Below are 20,386 nucleotides of genomic sequence, written 5' to 3' on the forward strand. Positions count from 1 at the left end.
CTGTTTTGATTTTCACTGTGGTTTACAATTCGCAACCTATAGTTCCTTATTTTCCGAATAGCCCTCGTACATGAAATGTATCCGCAGTTCGTGAAAAAATATGAAAATTTATGTTGGATTTCCCGCTTATCGCGAGCGGTGGCCTTAACGCTATTCGACTATCCGAGCAGCCTCCATGGGCGATCCTAAGTTCTGTATGTCGTAGTGTCTTGTCCGTAGTGTTAACACGTTATGTGATTCCCGAAGAGGGAGAGGCAACCTTGCGCTCGTCAGTTAGCCTTTGCTTTGGCGTGAAATACAGTTAGTGCAGGGTCTGTATTTTACAGAGTCTGTGTGATTCGATGCAAATGTCCTCTACGCCTGCATATGTGTCTGAAGGACACTTACATCGAGCTACACACAGTGTAAAATACGGACATTGGAATAATCGTTTTTTTTTTTTTTTTTTTTTTTTTTTTATGTGTGAGCTGACAGTCAACTCTGCAAGTATCAGCGACTGGCAGTAGTCCCCAAAAGAAAAAGATACACTACTGGCCATTAAAATTGCTACACCACGAAGATGTCGTGCTACAGACGCGAAATTTAACCGACTGGAAGAAGATGCTGTGATGTGCAAATTATTAGCTTTTCAGAGCATTCACACAACGTGCTGACATGAGGAAAATTTCCAACCGATTTCTCATAAACAAACAGCAGTTGACCGGCGTTGCCTGGTGAAACGTTATTGTGATGCCTCGTGTAAGGAGGAAAATTGCGTACCATCACGTTTCCGACTTTGATGATTGCGGTTTATCGTATCGCGACATTGCTGCTCGCGTTGGTCGAGATCCAGTGACTGTTAGCAGAATATGGAATCGGTGGATTCAGGAGGGTAATACGGAACGCCGTGCTGGATCCCAACAGTGTCGTATCACTAGCAGTCGAGATGACAGGCATCTTATCCGCATGGCTGTAACGTCTCGATCCCTGAGTCAACAGATGGGGACGTTTGTAAGACAACAACCATCTGCACGAACAGTTCGACGACGTTTGCAGCAGCATGCACTATCAGCTCGGAGACCATAGCTGCGGTTACCCTTGACGCTGCATCACAGACAGGAGCGCCTGCGATGGTGTACTTAACGACGAACCTGGGTGCACGAAAGGCAAAACGTCATTTTCTCGGATGAATCCAGGTTCTGTTTACAACATCATGATGGTCGCATCCGTGCTTGGCGACATCGCGGTGAACGCGCATTGGAAGCGTGTATTCATCATCGCCATACTGGCGTATCACCCGGCGCGATGGTATGTGGTGTCATTGTTTACACGTCTCGGTCACCTCTTGTTCGCATTGACGGCACTTTGAACAGTGGACGTTACATTTCAGATGTGTTACGACCCGTGGCTCTACCCTTCATTCGATCCCTGCGAAACCCTACATTTCAGCAGGATAATGCAGGTCCTGTACGGGCATTTCTGGATACAGAAAATGTTCGACTGCTGCCCTGGCCAGCACATTCTCCAGATCTGTCGCCAATTGAAAAGTCTGGTCAATGGTGGCCGAGCAACTGGTTCGTCACAATACGCCAGTCACTACTCTTGATAAACTTTGGTATCGTGTTGAAGCTGCATGGGCAGCTGTACCTGTACACGCCACCCAAGCTCTGTTTGACTCAATGCCCAGGCCTATCAAGGCCGTTATTACGGTCAGAGGTGGTTGTTCTGGATACTGATTTCTCAGGATCTATGCACCCAAGCTGCGTGAAAATGTGATCACATGTCAGTTCTAGTATAATATATTTGTCCAATGAATACCCGTCTATCATCTGCATTTCTTCTTGGTGTAGCAGTTTTAACGGCCAGTAGTGTAGTTCGCAAGTGTACCTCATCTGCGTGGCGTCGCTGTGACAATGAGGTAGGTCCCTCCTCGTAGACCCTTTGAATTCGCGGAACAGGCTTCGCGTTGTGGCGTGCTAGAGTGGCGTTCGCCTTGTCTCCCTGCGGCGACCGACACCTGGGCGAGGCCCCGGGTAATTACGCCGGCCTGGGCGACGCATTGTGTGCCTCCCTCAAAACCCGTCAGTCAGCGCCGATCAGAGGGCAAGATACGCGGGCCGCCGGCAGGAGCGGCCGCCGCGAAATTACCGGGAAAACCTCTGCCCGCGCCTCTTCCAGGAACCGCCTCGCCGCGCGTAGTTTAGGAACGCGTTTAATTATGACGGCCAGCCAGCTTCGGCTCACAGCGAGGGATACGAGCTATCGATAGCTCCACGTGGAGCCTTCTGCGAAATTCCCAATGTGTGTGCGTGTGCACGAGAAGGTAGGTAGACGGCAAGTCATTAAAACGCCACCACCGGAAAGGGTGATTAATGTACACTAAAAACTGAAGTACGTTCGAAAAGACCTTGCAAAGCGGAAAGGTAGAGATAGGCTGCTCTGTCATCATCAGCCCATAGGAGTCAGTGGATGCGAGTATGGAGGGGCATGTGGTCACCAAACTTCACTCCTGGCCGTTTTCAGTTTACGTGACCGGAGCCGCTACTTCTCAGTCAAGTAACCTCTCATTTGGCCTGACAATGGCTAAGCGCAGCCTGGTCGCCTGTGGCGCTCGGCAGACCGGACGGTTACCCATCCAAATGCTAAACAAGCTCAACAGCGCTTAGCGTCGGTGATTTGACAGGAACTGGTGTTATCACCGCAGGTAGGCCTCTTTGCAAGTGATGTACACTGCCTGACAAAAAGTGAAGCACCCAGATGACATGGTCGGTTGTCACTGTAACATCATACACGTACCACACCATCGGCTGGTATGTCATCGATTTCCGATCATGATGGAAGATGAATAAAAGAATTAAAATTTGTGCTACGGCTGAGTCTTGAACCTGGGTCTGCCTGCTGCAGAGTTCAGGCGAATACACATGCAACATTTGAGCAACTGATCGGTCAGATGAACCAAGGGGCTACCAACAGTGTCCCCTCAACGACTGTTCAGCGACCGTTGCTGCGTATGGGTCTCCACAGCGGACGACTGGTTCATGGACCGATCCCGACAGCTGTTCATCAAAGAAGAAGATTGGAATTTGCAAGCCATTACCGCACCTCGACGGCGTCCACTGAGTGAGTACAGGTAGCCTTTCGAGATGAATCACGTGTTATTCTTCATTGAAGAGATGGCCTTTGGCGGTATGGCGCTGCAGCAACCGTCGTCATGGTCCAGGTCGGAAGAGCGGAAGAGGTGGCGATGTGGTCTGGGGAACGTTTTCGGGGCATTCGTTGGGTAATCTCGTCGTTCTAGAAGACATAATGAATTAATACAATGGTGCATCTATCCTTGGGGACCATGTTCACCCCTACAAGCGGTTTGTTTTTCCTCAGTTCGATGGCATCTGCCAACAGGACAATTCAATGGGGCACACAGCTCAAGCTCATAGTGTACGTGTACGGGTCGAAGAGCACTGGGATGAGTTCTACATCTACATCTACATTTATACTCCACAAGCCACCCAACGGTGTGTGGCGGAGGGCACTATACGTGCCACTGTCATTACCTCCCTTTCCTGTTCCAGTCGCGTATGGTTCGCGGGAAGAACGACTGCCGGAAAGCCCCCGTGCGTGCTCGAATCTCTCTAATTTTACATTCGTGATCTCCTCGGGAGGTATAAGTAGGGGGAAGCAATATATTCGATAGCTCATCCAGAAACGCACCCTCTCGAACTGGACAGCAAGCTACACCGGGATGCAGAGCGCCTGTCTTGCAGAGTCTACCACTTGAGTTTGCTAAACATCTCCGTAACGCTATCACGCTTACCAGATAACCCTGTGACCAAACGCGCCGCTCTTCTTTGGATCTTCTCTATCTCCTCTGTCAACCCGACCTGGTACGGATCCCACACTGATGAGCAATACTCAAGTATAGGTCGAACGAGTGTTTTGTAAGCCAGCTCCTTTGTTGATGGACAACATTTTCTAAGGACTCTCCCAACTAATCTCAACCTGGCACCCGCCTTACCAACAATTAATTTTATATGATCATGCCACTTCAAATCGTTCCGTACGCATACTCCCAGATATTTTACAGAAGTAACTGCTACCAGTGTTTGTTCCGCTGTCATATAATCATACAGTAAAGGATCCTTCTTTCTATGTATTCGCAATACATTACACTTGTCTATGTTAAGGGTCAGTTGCCACTTCCTGTAACAAGTGCCTATCCGCTGCAGATCTTCGTGCATTTCGCTGCAATTTTCTAATGCTGCAACTTCTCTGTATATTATAGCATCATCCTCGAAAAGCCACATGGAACTTCCGACACTATCTACTAAGTCATTTATATACATTGTGAAAAGCGATGGTCCCATAACCCTCCCCTGTGGCACGCCAGAGGTTGCTTTAACGTCTGTAGACGTCTCTGCACTGAGAACAACATGCTGTGTTCTGTTTGCTAAAAACTCTTCAATCCAGCCATACAGCTGGTCTGATATTCCGTAGGCTCTTACTTTGTTTATCAGGCGACAGTGCGCAACTGTATCGAACGCCTTCCGGAAGTCAAGGAAAATGGCATCTACCTGGGAGCCAGTATCTAATATTTTCTGGGTCTCATGAACAAATAAAGCGAGTGGGGTCTCACACGATCGCTGTTTCCGGAATCCATGTTGATTCCTACAGAGTAGATTATGGGTTTCCAGAAATGACAAGATAGGCGAGCAAAAGACATGTTCTAAAATTCTACAACAGAGATATAGGCCTATAGTTTTGCGCATCTGCTCGACGACCCTTCTTGAAAACTGGAACTACCTGTGCTCTTTTCCAATCATATGGAACGTTCCGTTCCCTAGAGTCTTGCGGTACACGGCTGTTAGAAGGAGGGTAAGTTCTTTCGCGTACTCTGTGTAGAATCGAATTGGTATCCCTTCAGGTCCAGTGGACTTTCCTCTGTTGAGTGATTTCAGTTGCTTTTCTATTCCTTGGACACTTATTTCGATGTTCACTGTACTCTCCTGGCCACCGAACAACCTGGATTTAAAGCGAGTCGGGAATCTGTAGGATCACTTCGATCGGGCTGCTGGCGCCGTGGATACTCAGCCGACTGGTGTAATCGGCATGCCACCACATTCAGCACCTCATTAACTCTCTTCCTGTACGTGTCGCAGCGGGCCTTGCTGGAAAAGGCGGTTATTCAGGAATTTGACAGGTGGTCACTCTAATGTGAGTGGACAGTGCCTTACGGAACGAGTAAAGCCTACAGGTGTTCTGCTCCTCTAGAATAAGGCGTCTTCAGTCATTTATCACCGGGGCCGTAATGAGTCCGGACACAAAGAGCCGTGACTGCGGCAGTGAGGCGGCCGCCACCATTCTGGAGAGGACAGTTACAGATACGCGGCCAGAGACAAAGCGCGCCGCATTCCGGGCGACGCCCCGTCGCGCCGACTGCTCGCTATTCTTCGCCGCACGGCCGCTGCCGGAATGAAGACACAGTGGCGCGTGGGCGGACGCGGAGGTGACAATGCGGGGCGTGGACGCTGCGGCTGCCGGTCCGCGACTCTGCCAGTGGCAGTCCAGTTCAGGGCCGTACCGCTGGAGAACTGCGGAGCACATACTCATACAGCTGTAAGCTGTTCTGCGAAAGTAAAACGTTTTACTTTAAAAAGAGGTTACAGGTCATTCTTGTTGTGGTTTTAGTTCGAAGACTGGTTTACTGCAGCTCTCCACGCTAGTCCATTATGTGTAATCCTCTTCATCTCTTCATCACTACTGCAGCTACATTCTTTTTAATCGGCTTACTGTATTCAAACTTTTGTCTCTCTCTGCGATTTTTATACCCCACCCCCCTACTCCCTTCCACACACACACACACACACACACACACACACACACACACACTTCCCTCCAGCAGTACTGCCCAACTGGCCATTACAATTGCTACACCACGAAGATGACGTGCTACAGACGCGAAATTTAATCGACACGAAGAAGATGCTGTGATGTTCAAATGATCAGCTTTTCAGAGCATTCACACAAGGTTTGCACCGGTGGCGACACCTACAACGTGATGACATGAGGAAAGTTTCCAACCGATTTCTCATACACAAACAGCGGTTGACCGGCGTTGCCTGGTGAAACGTTGTTGTGATGCCTCGTTTAAGGAGGAGAAATGCGTACCATCACGTTTCCGACTTTGATAAAGGTCGAATTGCAGCCTATCGCGATTGCGGTTTATCGTGTCGCGACACTGCTGCTCCCGTTGGTCGAGATCCAATGACTGTTAGCAGAATATGGAATCGGTGGGTTCAGGAGGGTAATACGGAACGCCGTGCTGGATCCCAACAGTGTCGTATCACTAGCAGTCGAGATGACAGGCATCTTATCCGCATGACTGTAACGGATCGTGCAGCCACGTCTCGATCCATGAGTCAACAGATGGGGACGTTTAAAGGACAACAACCATCTGCACGAACAGTTCGACGATTTTTGCAGCAGCATGGACTATCAGCTTGGAGACCATGGCTGCGGTTACCCTTGACGCTGCATCACAGACAGGAGCGCCTGCGATGGTGTACTTAACGACGAACCTGGGTGTACGAATGGCAAGATGTCATTTTTTTCAAATGAATCCACTTTCTGTTTACAGCACCATGATGGTCGCATCCGCGTTTGGCGACATCGCGGTGAACGCACGTTGGAAGCGTGTTTTCGCCATCGCCATACTGGCGTATGACCCGGCGTGATGGTATGGGGTGCCATTGGTAACACGTCTCCGTCACCTTTTGGTCGCATTGACGGCACTTTGAACAGTGGACGTTACACTTCAGATGTGTTACGACCCGTGGCTCTACCCTTCATTCGATTCCTGAGGAACCCTACATTTCAGCAGGATAATGCACGACCGCACGTTGCAAGTCCTGTACGGGCATTTCTGGATAGAGAAAATGTTCGACTGCTGCCGTGGCCAGCACATTCTCCAGATCTCTCACCCATTGAAAACGTCTGATCGATGGTGGCCGAGCAACTGGCTCGTCACAATACGCGAGTCACTACTCTTGATGAACTGTGGTATCGTGTTGAAGCTGCATGGGCAGCTGTACCTGTTCACGCCACCCAAGCTCTGTTTGACTCAATGCCCAGGCGTATCAAGGCCGTTATTACGGTCAGAGGTGGTTGTTCTGGGTACTGATTTCTCAGGATCTATGCACCGAAATTGCGTGAAAATGTAATCACATGTCAGTTCTAGTAAAATATATTTGTCCAATGAATACCCGTTTATCATCTGCATTTCTTCTAGCAATTTTCATGGCCAGTAGTGTAAATTGGTTTTCCTTGATGTCTCGGAATGTGTTCCATCAACTTATCCATACTTCTAGTCAAGTTTTACCATAAATATCTTTCTTCCCCGCTTCGATAATACTAACATCCTGTCAAACTGGACGCCATTGAGATATTCTCAGAGTGGTTACGTCTCAATCTCTTTATAGGGTTACTACGGAACAAAAGCTTCTGGCAGAGCGCATCTTACGTAGTTTGTTTGAAAACTAAATTCCTCTACCTCCTTTCCAGAGATCGCTCCTAGCCTTACATTAACATCCGAAGATCGGAAATATTTTATTAAAACACGTTCTTTTCTGCTCCAGAAGTCGAACTGAAGACACTGAATAGTATTCGTGCTTCAAAAATTATCTTCCAAACATACTTACGCGAGTTGAATCAAAGGTTGTTTCTGTCAGTTTATTTCGGTTACTATGCCCACCAAGGACAAGTGTTAACACCAAGATCAGTGAGTGAAGCTATCTCTGGTTGGCGTATTAAAATTCTCGAGTGCAGGAAATTTTTATTTGCGAAATTTTTAATCACTTGAGTCATCTCCTGAATAAGAAAACCACACACTTTTCATAAAAATGCTCTATTAGATCACTATGTTTTCAAAATATTTCAGTTTTTGAACTCGGTAAATCAGGAATTAAATTTCACTTTGCTTTCACTTTTCAATAGATTTTAAATTTCCTTCAGTAGAAAATCACTCTTATTCATAATCTTCAAACACAACTCAGTGCAAATAAATAGGATTCAGTATTGTCCAAAAAAATTCATTTCATAAACGTTTTTATCTTCTTTTCCGAGGACACATGACATTTCATTTTGGATCCCTTCGTACAAACTACAGCCACGAGAGTTATTTAACATACGTGTGTCTGCAAGTGTGGCTATCACAGAACTGAACGTACATCATTTCATATTTCGTTTTAAATTGTTTTATTAATACAGACCATGTCATCTAAGGGAAGCGTTTAGAGTATCATTTTTGCACAGGCCGTCGGCTCTTTGAAGTCTACGTCCGGCGACGTCAATAATATTAATACACTCAGGGGGACGTCTACCATATATCGTTGGTGCCGTAACCGATACAGAAAAAGTCCTTTTTTATCACAACTTCCTCATCAGTTACTGTATCTGCCCATCTAATCTACAGTCTCTCTTTTCTTATTGTCTGAACTACTTACCGTCCACATTTCACTTCTATTTAAGAGTGCACTATACACCAATACCTTCAGAAAAGGTTTTCTAACACTTACATTGATGTTATCTCTCTTTTTCAGAATCTCTTTTGTTGCTATTGCCTGAGTGCTCGTCATATCCCCTCCACTTCGTCCATCATCAATTATTTTGTTGCTCAAATAGCAAAACTCATCTATTACTTAGTCTCTCATCTCCTAAGCTAATTCCCCCAGGATTGCCTGATTTAATTCGGTTACATTTCATTATCCATACAGTTCAACTACTCTTCCAAGTTCTTAGCTGTCTCTCACAGAATTACAATGATATCGACACACCTCAAAGATTTTACTTCTTCTCCCTCAACTTTAATTCCTTTACCAACCTTGTCCGTGGTTTCCTTTACTGCTTGCTCGAACTGAATAACATCGGGAATAGGCTACAATCTTGTCTCACTCCCTTCTCGGTTACCGCTCTTGTTTTGTGTTCTTCGAATCTTATAACTGCAGTCTGGTTTCAGAACATTTTGCAGATAACCTTTTGATCCGTGTATTTGATCCCTTTTATACTCAAAATTTCAAAAGAATATAGTGCAGCCAAAAATTCTGATTTGAGTTTGCAAATGCTATAATTGTAGATTTCAATCTACTTGGATACAGATTCCGTCTTTTACGCAAAACACTGTTTTTTCCTGTTACCCAAACATGTCTCAGCTCATCTGTATCATCATCAGTGTTTTTTTTATTGGACAACTGTAAAAATGAACATACTTAAGGCCTAAAGACCGTTTTTTTTTGTTATTGTCCTTAGCTTGACTTTACATTAAATGGCTTCGCAGAACGATCTGTATGGTGTCCCGCACTGATAGCTTGTCATCTGCAAACCAACGATGTAAACGTAAATTTTATCAGCGGGTTAACCTGTATGTAAGTGTGTGTGTGTGTGTGTGTGTGTGTGTGTGTGTGTGTGTGTGTGTGTGTAAGCTCCTATAGCTGTTTGTGTTGCCCTTTTTTGTAAAGTTTTAAGCAATGTGCTTTTAAAAAGCAGACTGCAGTATACACATTTAAAATTTTTTGTCTTCTGCCACACACACACACACACACACACACACACACACACACACACACACACGGAGAAAAAAGATAAAAGTAAACTAAATTCAAATTCCGTACCAAACTCGCTCGGGAAGAAAAGAACGCCAAGGGGGTTTGGACACACAACAACATCGTGCACACCGTGTTTTGCGAAGTGAAAAGGCGATTGCCAAACCGAAAATACGCAAAGTACATTTAATTTGTGTGTGCAGTGCCCTCGGGACGAGAAAGAAGAAGGATCAGTCAGAATAAACGTGAGTAATAACAAATACATACACAAAACATATTACCACACCAAAATTACGTTTTTTAAAAAAAATCTATGCATAGGTTAACCCAGTGATAAAATTCACATTTACATTGTTTGGTTTGCAAATGACAAGCTATCAGTGTAGGACACGATACAGATGGTCGTGCGGTTCTCCAAAATCCTGTAATGTAAAATCAAGTGCAAGAACAAAAACGAACAAAAACTGTCTTTAGGCCTCATCTTGTTAGATCAGTTACAACATGAAACATGTTGACTTATCAGTTGTCCAATCACCAAAAGCCATTGGTGATGGCACAGATGTGCTGAAACATGTTTGGGTAGCAAGAAAAAACAGTGGTTTGCATAGAAGGCGGAACCTATACCCAATAATTCTATCTACAAACACGGAAGAAATGCAAGAGCCGCAAATTCAAAAGATGAACATCTTGAACCTATCATAAGACGTCCGTTCAGAAATGTCTCGTGTATTCCTCCAATTCTGCGGACACTAAACTGATCATTTCTGAAGTTGGCTTTTAGCAGTTTTCCCATCGTGCAGTAAATGCTACCTGTCACTATTCTGCGACCATGACTTATTAAACTGACTGTTCGGTAGTGTTCACACTCGTCAGCATTTGCCTTCTTTGGAAATGAAATTCTTATATTCTTCTTGAAGGTAGAGGGTATCCTCCCTGTCTATTACATCTTGCACAACATGTGGAATAGTTGTCATTGCTGACTCTCCCAAGGCTATCAGTAGTTCTGACGGAAAGCCTTCTACTCCAGGAGGTATGTTTGCAATTCGGCGTTTCAGTGTTCTGTCACAGTAGTCTCGCAGTACCGTATCTCTCGCCTCATTTTAACCTACTTCTCCTTCTGTCTCTATAATATTGTACTCAAGTTTATTTCTCTTAATTAGACCCCCTACACAGTTCCTTCAGTCTATCAGCTTTCACTCATTTGCTTAGCGCTGGTTTCCTATCTGAGCTCTCAATACTCATGCGGGTGCTTTTTTATTCTCCAAAGATCTCTTTAATTTTATTATAGGCAGCATCTGCCTTTCCCCAAGTCACTCACAATTCTACAGGCGTGTAGGTGTCTTCTGGCCATCCATTTTTGCAACTTTTATCACCCTTTTTAGGCGTCTATATTCCGCTTCTCCCGCTTCTTTTTATGCATTTTTATATTTCCTAATTTACTGAATTACGAGTAGGTTTGGTTAGTAGATGCTACCTTTTCAGTTTTGTGAAGGACAAAACTTCGCACCGCCATACATTGAGAGATGTCATGAGATATCATTCTGGGCTCGTCCACATGTTTCGAAGGTTGTTTCGAGCACAGAGCAGAAATTTCGCTGGGGAGCCCTTACACATTGCTGTACAGTCCCGATCTTTCCCCATGGAATTCCATATTTCTAAAGCCCTGAGGAAAGACGTTCGTGGCCATCGATTTGCTTCGTACGAAGCAAATGGTACAATCATGGTTCCCTAGGCTACCTCAAACACTTTTCCATGAAAGCTTTGACTGTCTTGTCTCACTGTGGGATACACATGTTAAGCCACGGATATTGCTTTTGAAATAGTAAACAGCTTACTTACGTATTTTCCCCATCCGTCCCGCTTTCATTTGAGTGCCCCTGATATAGGATGTTTCAAAAATACTTTTACAATCTTTGAGGACAGATTTCTCACAACAAAACAAGAATAAAAGTTCTTACAAACACATCTCCCGAAAATCCTTCGATTTAGATTTTTTAATGAAAGTGTACTATTTAGGTGGTTGGAGTTCACCAACACGTAAACTCGTAATAAATATTCGAAATACTCTCGTCTTGCTCGTAAACACGCGTGCACTCGTGGTGAGGGGAACGTCAAGGCCTCCTCTACCCATCCAACTGTCATGTTAAATAACGGGCAGGGCATCTAGAACAGTGGGACTGGAAGATGTTAAAGCTCCATTATGCATAAACCACATTTTTCTTCGTATTTGACGGTTTACATCTCTTCGTAGGTCTTGGAGGATGTTCTGAATGAAGTCCCTGTAGACAGTTCCTGTAAGATGTGCTGGGGGACCGTATTGCCTTACCATACAATCACATACAATTCCAACCCACACATTAATCTTAGTATATTCTTCTATGGATATGATGTCTGTTCTTTCGGACATGTCCGAAAGAACAGACACCATTGATCAGCTGCTGACGGGCGTTGATGTGTATCAACGGGGACAGCTGAAAATGTGTGTCCCGACCGGGACTCGAACCCGGGATCTCCTGCTGACAAGGCAGACGCTCTATCCATCTGAGCCACCGAGGGCACAAAGAATAGTGCGACTGCAGGGACTATCTCGCGCACGCCACCCGCTAGACCCACATTCTCACCTTATATGTCCACACACTACATTCATAGTGTCCCTACCCAACACACTCATTACTCGTCGAAGACATTCTTACCAAGTTCCGTAATAGTTCGGGTAATATGTGTGCATCTGCACAGAAGAGGAAGGTCATGGCGCCGGCCAGTGTGGCCGAGCGGTTCTAGGCGCTTCAGTCCGGAACCGCGCGACTGCTACGGTCACAGGTTCGAATCCTGCCTCGGGCATTGATGTGTGTGATGTCCTTATGTTGGGTAGGTTTAAGTAGTTCTAAGTTCTAGGGGACTGATGACCTCAGATGTTAAGCCCCATAGTGCTCAGAGCCATTTGAACCATTTGAAGGTCATGGCCGGTATTGCCAGAACTATATACTTATATGGATGTGGTGTCCGTTCTTTCGGACATGTCCGAAATATTCTGATCTCTAGTCTGTACTTTAGCATGAGGATTGCGATCAGTGCTATGTTTTGGTTGTGGAAATTTGTTTTTCCTTCTCTTCCAAAAGATGTCTTGTCTGCAAACAAAAATGGAGACACGAACAACGGATCAGACCAACGGCAAAGGTTCTCCCATGTTAGATGATTGGTAGGCGTAAGGCCCTGCACAAGTTGGAGATGGTACGGATACATGAGCTGCTCGTTAGGTATAAACCATTCTGAATTTGGAGATGTAACGTACCTCAGGGCCACTTGTCTTGCGCTAATACCTGGCTCTTGTTCAGAGGCACGAAGAACGTGCCCTTCCTGATCAGGCGTGCGTGCAACACGTGGTCTTCCTCAGTCAGTAGTCTGCGTTGATACGATACACAGCACCAAAGTTTGGATGACTCGGCTGTCTTTGGTCTGGAAACGCCGTCTGATACGGCCGTGCAGCTCCGTGTACGTTACCATATACACAGCCATACGCAAAAATCATGTCTTCCGCTTATGAAATTGGTATTCTGCCATGTTTGAACACAACACCTTAACTTACCTCACTGCCTGTAGTACATCCACATAGTGGACACGTTGCTGACAGCCGCGCGGGGTAGCCGCGCGGTCTAGGGCTCCTTTTCACGGTCAGCGCGGCTCCCCCCATCGGAGGTTCGAGTCCTCCCTCGGGCATGGGTGTGTGTGTGTTGTCCTTAGCGTAACTTAGTTTAAGATAGATTAAGTAGTGCATAAGCCTAGGGACCTATGACCTCAGCAGTTTGGTCCCGTTGTCCTTACCACAAATTTCCAAATTTTCCGTTGATGCCAATTGAATAGCGAATGTAAACAAGTCCCGCTAGCGGCACAATGCCAGTCAGAATACAGTTAGTCAGACGGGTGCATTGATAAGTGAAGTTCTTAGATTGTACTGGGAAAGCAGTTGAAGTTCGACTTTCATCAATAATTCGAAAACGGAGGATTTCCGGACATACATTTGTGCGAACTTTTTTCTTGTTTTAGTGTAAGGAATGCCCCGAAAGTCTGCAAAAGTATGTTCGACATCCAACTACAGAGCTATAAGTTCTGTAGTCCAGTTGCCATGTCTAACCAATAACGTGCTGAATAAAACAGACGATGTCTAGTCTGTTAGGCTGTACTAATGGAATTTGCTTACCTTTAAGATGAACCAGAAACATACCTTCGAAGATATATTGACTGGATAGTTATCGAGCGTTTGAGATAGATTATGCTTTACATACTTCCGTAAAATTTATTTCTTGAGACACGTCACTCAGTAGTGAGCTATAAAAATAATTTAACTTTTACAGTCGTGCCCCCTCCTCGACAAATTTCTACAGACGCCCATGCCAGTGCCGAGCTTGTAATTTGTGTTTTTGTTCAAGTAAAGGGAACGGAAGTACCATTGGGATATGCACACATATTATAATAATGGATGTCCGTATATGTCGATGTATGTATGTTCCACATCTCGTCCTGAACCATTGGACCGATTTCAGCCAAACGTGGTACACATACTACTTCCTGTCTGGAAATCATCACTGTGTGGATAAGAAATGAATGAGCTTGGGGGTGAAAAAGCAATATAGTCCACGACCGGAGAATACCCACACTTCAGTCATTCAGCATTTGAGAATTAGACCACATACAGACTTGCAACAAACTTTACACATGATTCCACACCTCTACGATACTTCTTCTCGTTGACGAGCCCCGTAAAATGACGAAAGGAAGAAAACGTTCTTCGCTTAGTATATTTTCGCTGTTCACGCAGTAAAAGTGGCACATGAAACATGACGTTTTATTACTTATTTACGACTAACCCCATTCACAACAGATTTTGCAGACAGTATCCATATATGCCGCTGAATGTTCCTACAAAAATATGCCAGTATACGACATATAGTTCAGGAGATATACATCAAAAACTACCGCATCAAGCATCTCGTTTTAACTTCTTACTTCTTTGGCATTAACTCTACTTGCAACACACTTCGCAGACACCATCCATATATGCCGCTTATTGTACCTAGCAAAATACGTCATGAATCGGTACATAGTTCAGGAGACACAACAAAAATGGCTCGGAACACTATGGGACTTAACTTCTGAGGTCATCAGTCCCCTAGAACTTAGAACTACTTAAACCTAACTAGCCTAAGGACATAACACAGCCGGCTGGAGTGGCCGTGCGGTTCTAGGCGCTACAATCTGGAGCCGCGAGACCGCTACGGTGGCAGGTTCGAATCCTACCTCGGGCATGGATGTGTGTGATGTCCCTAGGTTAGTTAGGTTTAAGTAGTCCTAAGTTCTAGGGGACTGATGACCTCAGAAGTTGAGTCCCATAGTGCTCAGAGCCATTTTTGACATCACACACACCCATGCCTGAGGCAGGATTCGAACCTGCGACCGTAGCGGTCGCGTGGTTCCAGACTGTAGCGCCTAGAACCGCCCGGCCACCCCGGTCGGCCAGGAGACACAACACCATATACATTGATCTGTGTGAAAATGAAAGCACATGGCGAAATTCTCTAGACACGCACTTGAAATATATGTGTACAAATAAGTGTGAAGTATGTTATATATCTGTGAAATACAGGGTGTACATAAATTCCGGGAACACTTTCAATTATTTATTAGTCAAGAACTAAACATTGTACAGATGTTATACATTTTGATTTTGAAGAGAAACTCTGAAAGTGTTTTTTTACAAACATTCGATATGCGAACCATGAGCGACCCAGCAGACATCAGTACGGTAATGGAATTCTTGCCACATCTGTCCCAGCATGGCGACTGTGGCAGTCGCTTCCCGTATTCTCTGCCGTAGCTCTGCTACATCACGTGCTAGAGGCGGTACATACACCAGATCTTTGTTGGTGCCTTCTTCCCGTACTTGGCTGAACAGCTGTAGCACACTTGTTTTTGTCGAACTCCAACACAGAGAAAGCTCGCTCCGCACGTGAACTCACCATGTTTGCGACTATCGCGGACTATCGGGAAAGTACCAAACTACTCTGTGGCGGTATATATGAAAAAAAAACTTCCAGGGGTTCTCTTCAAAATGACATATATATGATATATGTACAATTTTTGGTTCTTGTGCAATAAATAATTGAAAGTTGTCCCGGACTTTATGTTGTTTGTTGTGGTCTCCAGTCCTGAGACCGGTTTGATACAGCTCTCCATGCTACTCTATCCTGTGCAAGCTTCCTCATCTCCCAGTACTTACTGCAACCTACATCCTTCTAAATCTGCTTAGTGTATTCATCTCTTGGTCTCCCTCTACGATTTTTACCCTCCACGCTACCCTCCAATGCTAAATTTGTGATCCCTTGATGGCTCAGAACATGTTCTACCAACCGGTCCCTTCTTCTTGACAACTTGTATCACAAACTCCTCTTCTCCCCTATTTTATTCAATACCTCCTCATTAGTTATGTTATCTACCTACCTAATCTTCAGCATTCTTCCGTAGCACCACATTTCGAAAGCTTCTATTCTCTCCTTGTCCAAACTATTTATCGTCCATATTTCACTTCCATACATGGCTACACTCCATACAATTACTTTCAGAAATGACTTCCTGACACTTAAATCTATACTCGATGTTAAATTTCTGTTCTTCAAAAACGCTTTCCTTGCCATTGCCAGTCTACATTTTATATCCTCTCTACTTCGACCATCATCAGTTATTTTGCTCCCCAAACAGCGAATCTCCTTTATTACTTTAAGTGTCTCATTTCCTAATCTAATTCCCATAGCATCACCCGAATTAATTTGACTACATTCCATTATCCTCGTTTTGCTTTTGTTGATGATCATCTTATAACCTCATTTCAAGACACTGTCCATTCCGTTCAACTGCTCTTCCAAGTCCTTTGCTGTCTCTGACAGAATTACAATTTCATCGACGAACCTCAAAGTTGTTATTTCTTGTCCATGGATTTTAATACCTTCTCCGAATTTTTATTTTGTTTCCTTTACTGCTTGCTCAATATACAGATTGAATAACATCGAGGAGAGGCTACAACTCTGTCTCACTCCCTTCCGAACCACTGCTTCCCTTTCATGCCCCTCGACTCTTATAACTGCCATCTGGTTTCTGTACAAATTGTAAATAGCCTTTCGCTCCCTGTATTGTACCTCTGCCACCTTTAGAATTTGAAAGAGAGTATTCCAGTCAACATTGTCAAAAGCTTTCTCTAAGTCTACAAATGATGGAAATGTGGGTTTGCCTTTCCTTAATCTATCTTCTAAAATAAGTCGTAAGGTCAGTATTGCCTCACGTGTTGTCTTTCAGTGCTCTGTCAAACTCTTCACGCGGTATTGTATTTCCCATTTCATCTTCATCTACATCCTCTTCCATTTCCATAATATTGTCCTCAAGTACATCGGCCTCGTATAGACCCTCTATATACTCCTTCCACCTTTCTGCTTTCCCTTCTTTGCTTAGAACTGTATACCCTGCATATGTGAGATGTGCGTATCCCGGCAAAGCCACGGGTAAAAATCTCATCTTAAACCCCTGGAACAATTTCAGTCAAATTTGGTACACATATTAGTTACAATCTGGAAAGAAATTCGGTAAGGGTAAGAACCAACAGCCTCCTGTTGGGCAAGTGTGATAAAGTGGAGTGAGAATGGAGTACTAGGAGATAGAGCTGAGTGGTTCTAGGCGCTTCAGTCCGGAACCACACGGCTCCTACAGTCGCAGGTTCGAATCCTGCTTTGGGCCTGGATGTGTGTGATGTCCTTAGGTTAGTTAGGTTTACGTAGTTGTAAGTCTAGGAGACTGATAACCTCAGATGTTAAGTGCAATAGTGCTTAGAGCCATTTGAACTATTTGAGACTGACAGACAGGAAGGCGAAGCAGGAGGAGGAGGAGACAGACAGAGATAGAGGAGAGGAGGAGATGGACAGTAAGAGTAGGAGATGGACAGTGATAGGAAAGAGGAGGAATTGGACAGAGGCAGGGAGTGGTGGAGACTGACAAAGAGAGGGAGAGAATAGGAAATGGAATTAGAGGGGGAGGAGAAGATGAAAGAGGGAAAGAGCAGATGGCAAGAGGGAGAGGAGCAGATTGAAATAGAGAAGGAGGAGGAGCAGTTGAGCTGAGAGAGGAGGGGGTCGGAGGAGTGGACAGAGACAGGAAGTAGAAGAGGTGGACAGAGACTTTCTCTAGAGATAGACAGGACAGATTGAAATAAAGACATTCTCGGATAACACCGATACTCAGCTAGTTTATTGTAGAGAATACATTTAAACACCAATTATTAACAATAACAGTGGCCGAAGAAGAAATGGTAGAGGAATGTTCGTACATAAAGTAGCTGTATTTTCTGCTGCCACGTTACCCTCGCATCGAGAACTCACCACGTGTGGTGTGTGCCGGCTGCAGTAGGCACGTGTCGCGTGGCGGACGGTCGCCACGGCCGCGACCTCGGCAGGCGTGGGCGGCTGCAGCGGACGCGAGGTGCGCATTGTGTTATGTTGTGTTGTGTTGTGTTGCGCAGTGCTGTGGTGTCCTGCGCTGTCCGCTACCGGCGTGGCAGCCGTAGCGAGGCGCGGCCCGAGCCGTGCCAACAGCACGCGGACACCCGCTCCACAGAGAGCATTGTCTGGCCAGTGGGCGCCGCCCCACGGTCGCTGGCGATCCCGGGCCGCGCCTCGCCACTGCCCGCACACTGCGCGGCTGCCACCGGCTCTGAGCAGTGTCACATTGTTTATGCACGTCGTACCGACTACGTTAGCAATTCGAGGCGCTTCTGAAAATTTCCACGAGTGAATCGATATCTGAGGGACTATGCCAGGCCACACCCTTCACGTTCCGTAAGCACCTCCTGATCGTAAGTATCCCGACACCCCTGTTAATGCGGAACTGACTACTAGACTGCCATATAAGAGGCGCCGAGACGTTTTTTTTTCAGCAGAGAAGCAGTAACCGTAGAACGGATCAGCAGGAGATCTCAGTGACTTCGAACGTCGATTAGTCATTGGATGTCAACTGAACCTTCTAGAGCTGTCCACGTCGACTGCTGGTGATGTCACTGTGCACTGGAAATGCGAAGAAACAGCCATAGCTAAACCAAGCCCACACAGACATTATGTATTTACCCGAAACGTATCATCGAGCATTGGGCAGGGTCGTTGTAAAACATTGGCCAGCTGCGAGTAGGACTCCCTAACTGAGGCTTGTATCCATACTTATTATGTAGGGGAAAGTGGCCGATTATAGGATACTTCCTACTTATCGCATAGTAAGGTTTCTAATCAAGTAACGAGTGCACTCTGTCGCAGGGGGCGGGAACTGTTAAGTATTGGTCCGCTGAGATGCCATTTTGAGTTCTGCCGCGGTACCAATCGTGCTTCGTGGTGAAGTGGTTGCCAGAGTGAATTCGGAGTTCGGTAATATTCTGCAGAGTTCACTACACGCGCAGCCATTGACTAAATGGTTCAAATGGCTCTGAGCACTATGGGACTTAACATCTATGGTCATCAGTCCCCTAGAACTTAGAACTACTTAACCCTAACTAACCTAAGGTCATCACACACATCCATGCCCGAGGCAGGATTCGAACCTTCGACCGTAGCGGTCACGCAGTTCCAGACTGAAGCGCCTGGAACCGCACGGCCACACCGGCCGGCCCCATCGACTAAATGTAAGTGTATACGGTTATACGTTCTATACAGTGGGAAAGCTTATAGTTTCAACTTCTCAACAATAGTTCGAACTAATGTGTTTGTTAAATACTGTCTTTCTTATATGCTGGTCTTTCCTTTCAAGCGTGGGTACCTTTTATTGGATAGTGAGATGATTCAAACTATCGGATATCTGATAGTTGGCTTAGCTTTTTTTTATTTATGTTATATTTCTTTTGTAGATGTCGTTGTCTAAACCAATCAAGAAAAGGAAACACTGGGACCCGTAAGCAATGATAGAAGCAGTAAATGCCGTTAAAGAGAAGAAATATGGGTATTTGAAAGCAGCAAAAATCTACCACGTTCCCAAATCAACCACTCCGTCTTCACGCCACGAGTGGCCTACCGGGACTATCTGACCGCCGTGTCATCCTCAGTGGAGGATGCGAATAGGAGGGGCGTGGGGTCAGCACACCACTCTACCGGCCGTTATGATGGTGTTCTTGACCGAAGCCGCCACTGCTTGGTCGAGTAGCTCCTCAATTGCCATCACATGGCTGAGTGCACCCCGAAAATGGCAACAGTGGATGGCGGCCTGGATGGTCACCCATCCAAGTGCTGACCACGCCCGACAGCGCTTAACTTCGGTGATCTCACGGGAACCGGTGTATCCACTGCGGCAAGGCCGTTGCCCAAATCAACCACAGAAGACTACAAAAAACGTTGAAAGTTTGGTAAAAAAAAACGAAAATATTATATGTTAGGAAATGACTTGGAAGAAAAATTGGTACGTTATTGTAAAGTAATAAAAAGTAGGTATTTTGGGTTACGTTCATGTGACGTAAGGCAACTTGCTTTCCAAATAGCAGTGAGAAATGACATCGAACATCCGTTCGCGCTTTGAAAAGGAGCGGCGGGAAAAAAATGGCTCAGAAATTTTATAAAGCGACATCCCTGTCTTAGTTTAAGAAGACCAGAGTCCGTTTCTTTGGCTAGAGCTAAAAGTTTTTCAAAGAGAAACGTTGATTCCTTTTTCGACCTTCTGGAACCTGAACTAGAAAAGATCGGTTTCAATCCTGACAAAATGTTTAACGTAGATGATACGGGAATAACCGTTGTTCAGAATCGACGTAC

General features: G+C 45.4%; 1 non-coding gene and 1 pseudogene across 1 annotated transcript; both read right to left on the bottom strand.

Moving 5' to 3' along the window:
* Nucleotides 1–12,051: 12,051 nt before the first annotated feature.
* Trnat-ugu lies at nucleotides 12,052–12,126 on the bottom strand. The gene has a single exon. It is a non-coding gene; the product is annotated as a tRNA-Thr (tRNA).
* Nucleotides 12,127–19,827: 7,701 nt separating this feature from the next.
* LOC124546328 lies at nucleotides 19,828–19,945 on the bottom strand (annotated as a pseudogene).
* Between the last annotated feature and the right edge of the window lie 441 nt (nucleotides 19,946–20,386).

The sequence above is a fragment of the Schistocerca americana genome, chromosome 8 (assembly GCF_021461395.2).
Source record: "Schistocerca americana isolate TAMUIC-IGC-003095 chromosome 8, iqSchAmer2.1, whole genome shotgun sequence".
Taxonomy (NCBI): Eukaryota; Metazoa; Arthropoda; class Insecta; order Orthoptera; family Acrididae; genus Schistocerca; species Schistocerca americana.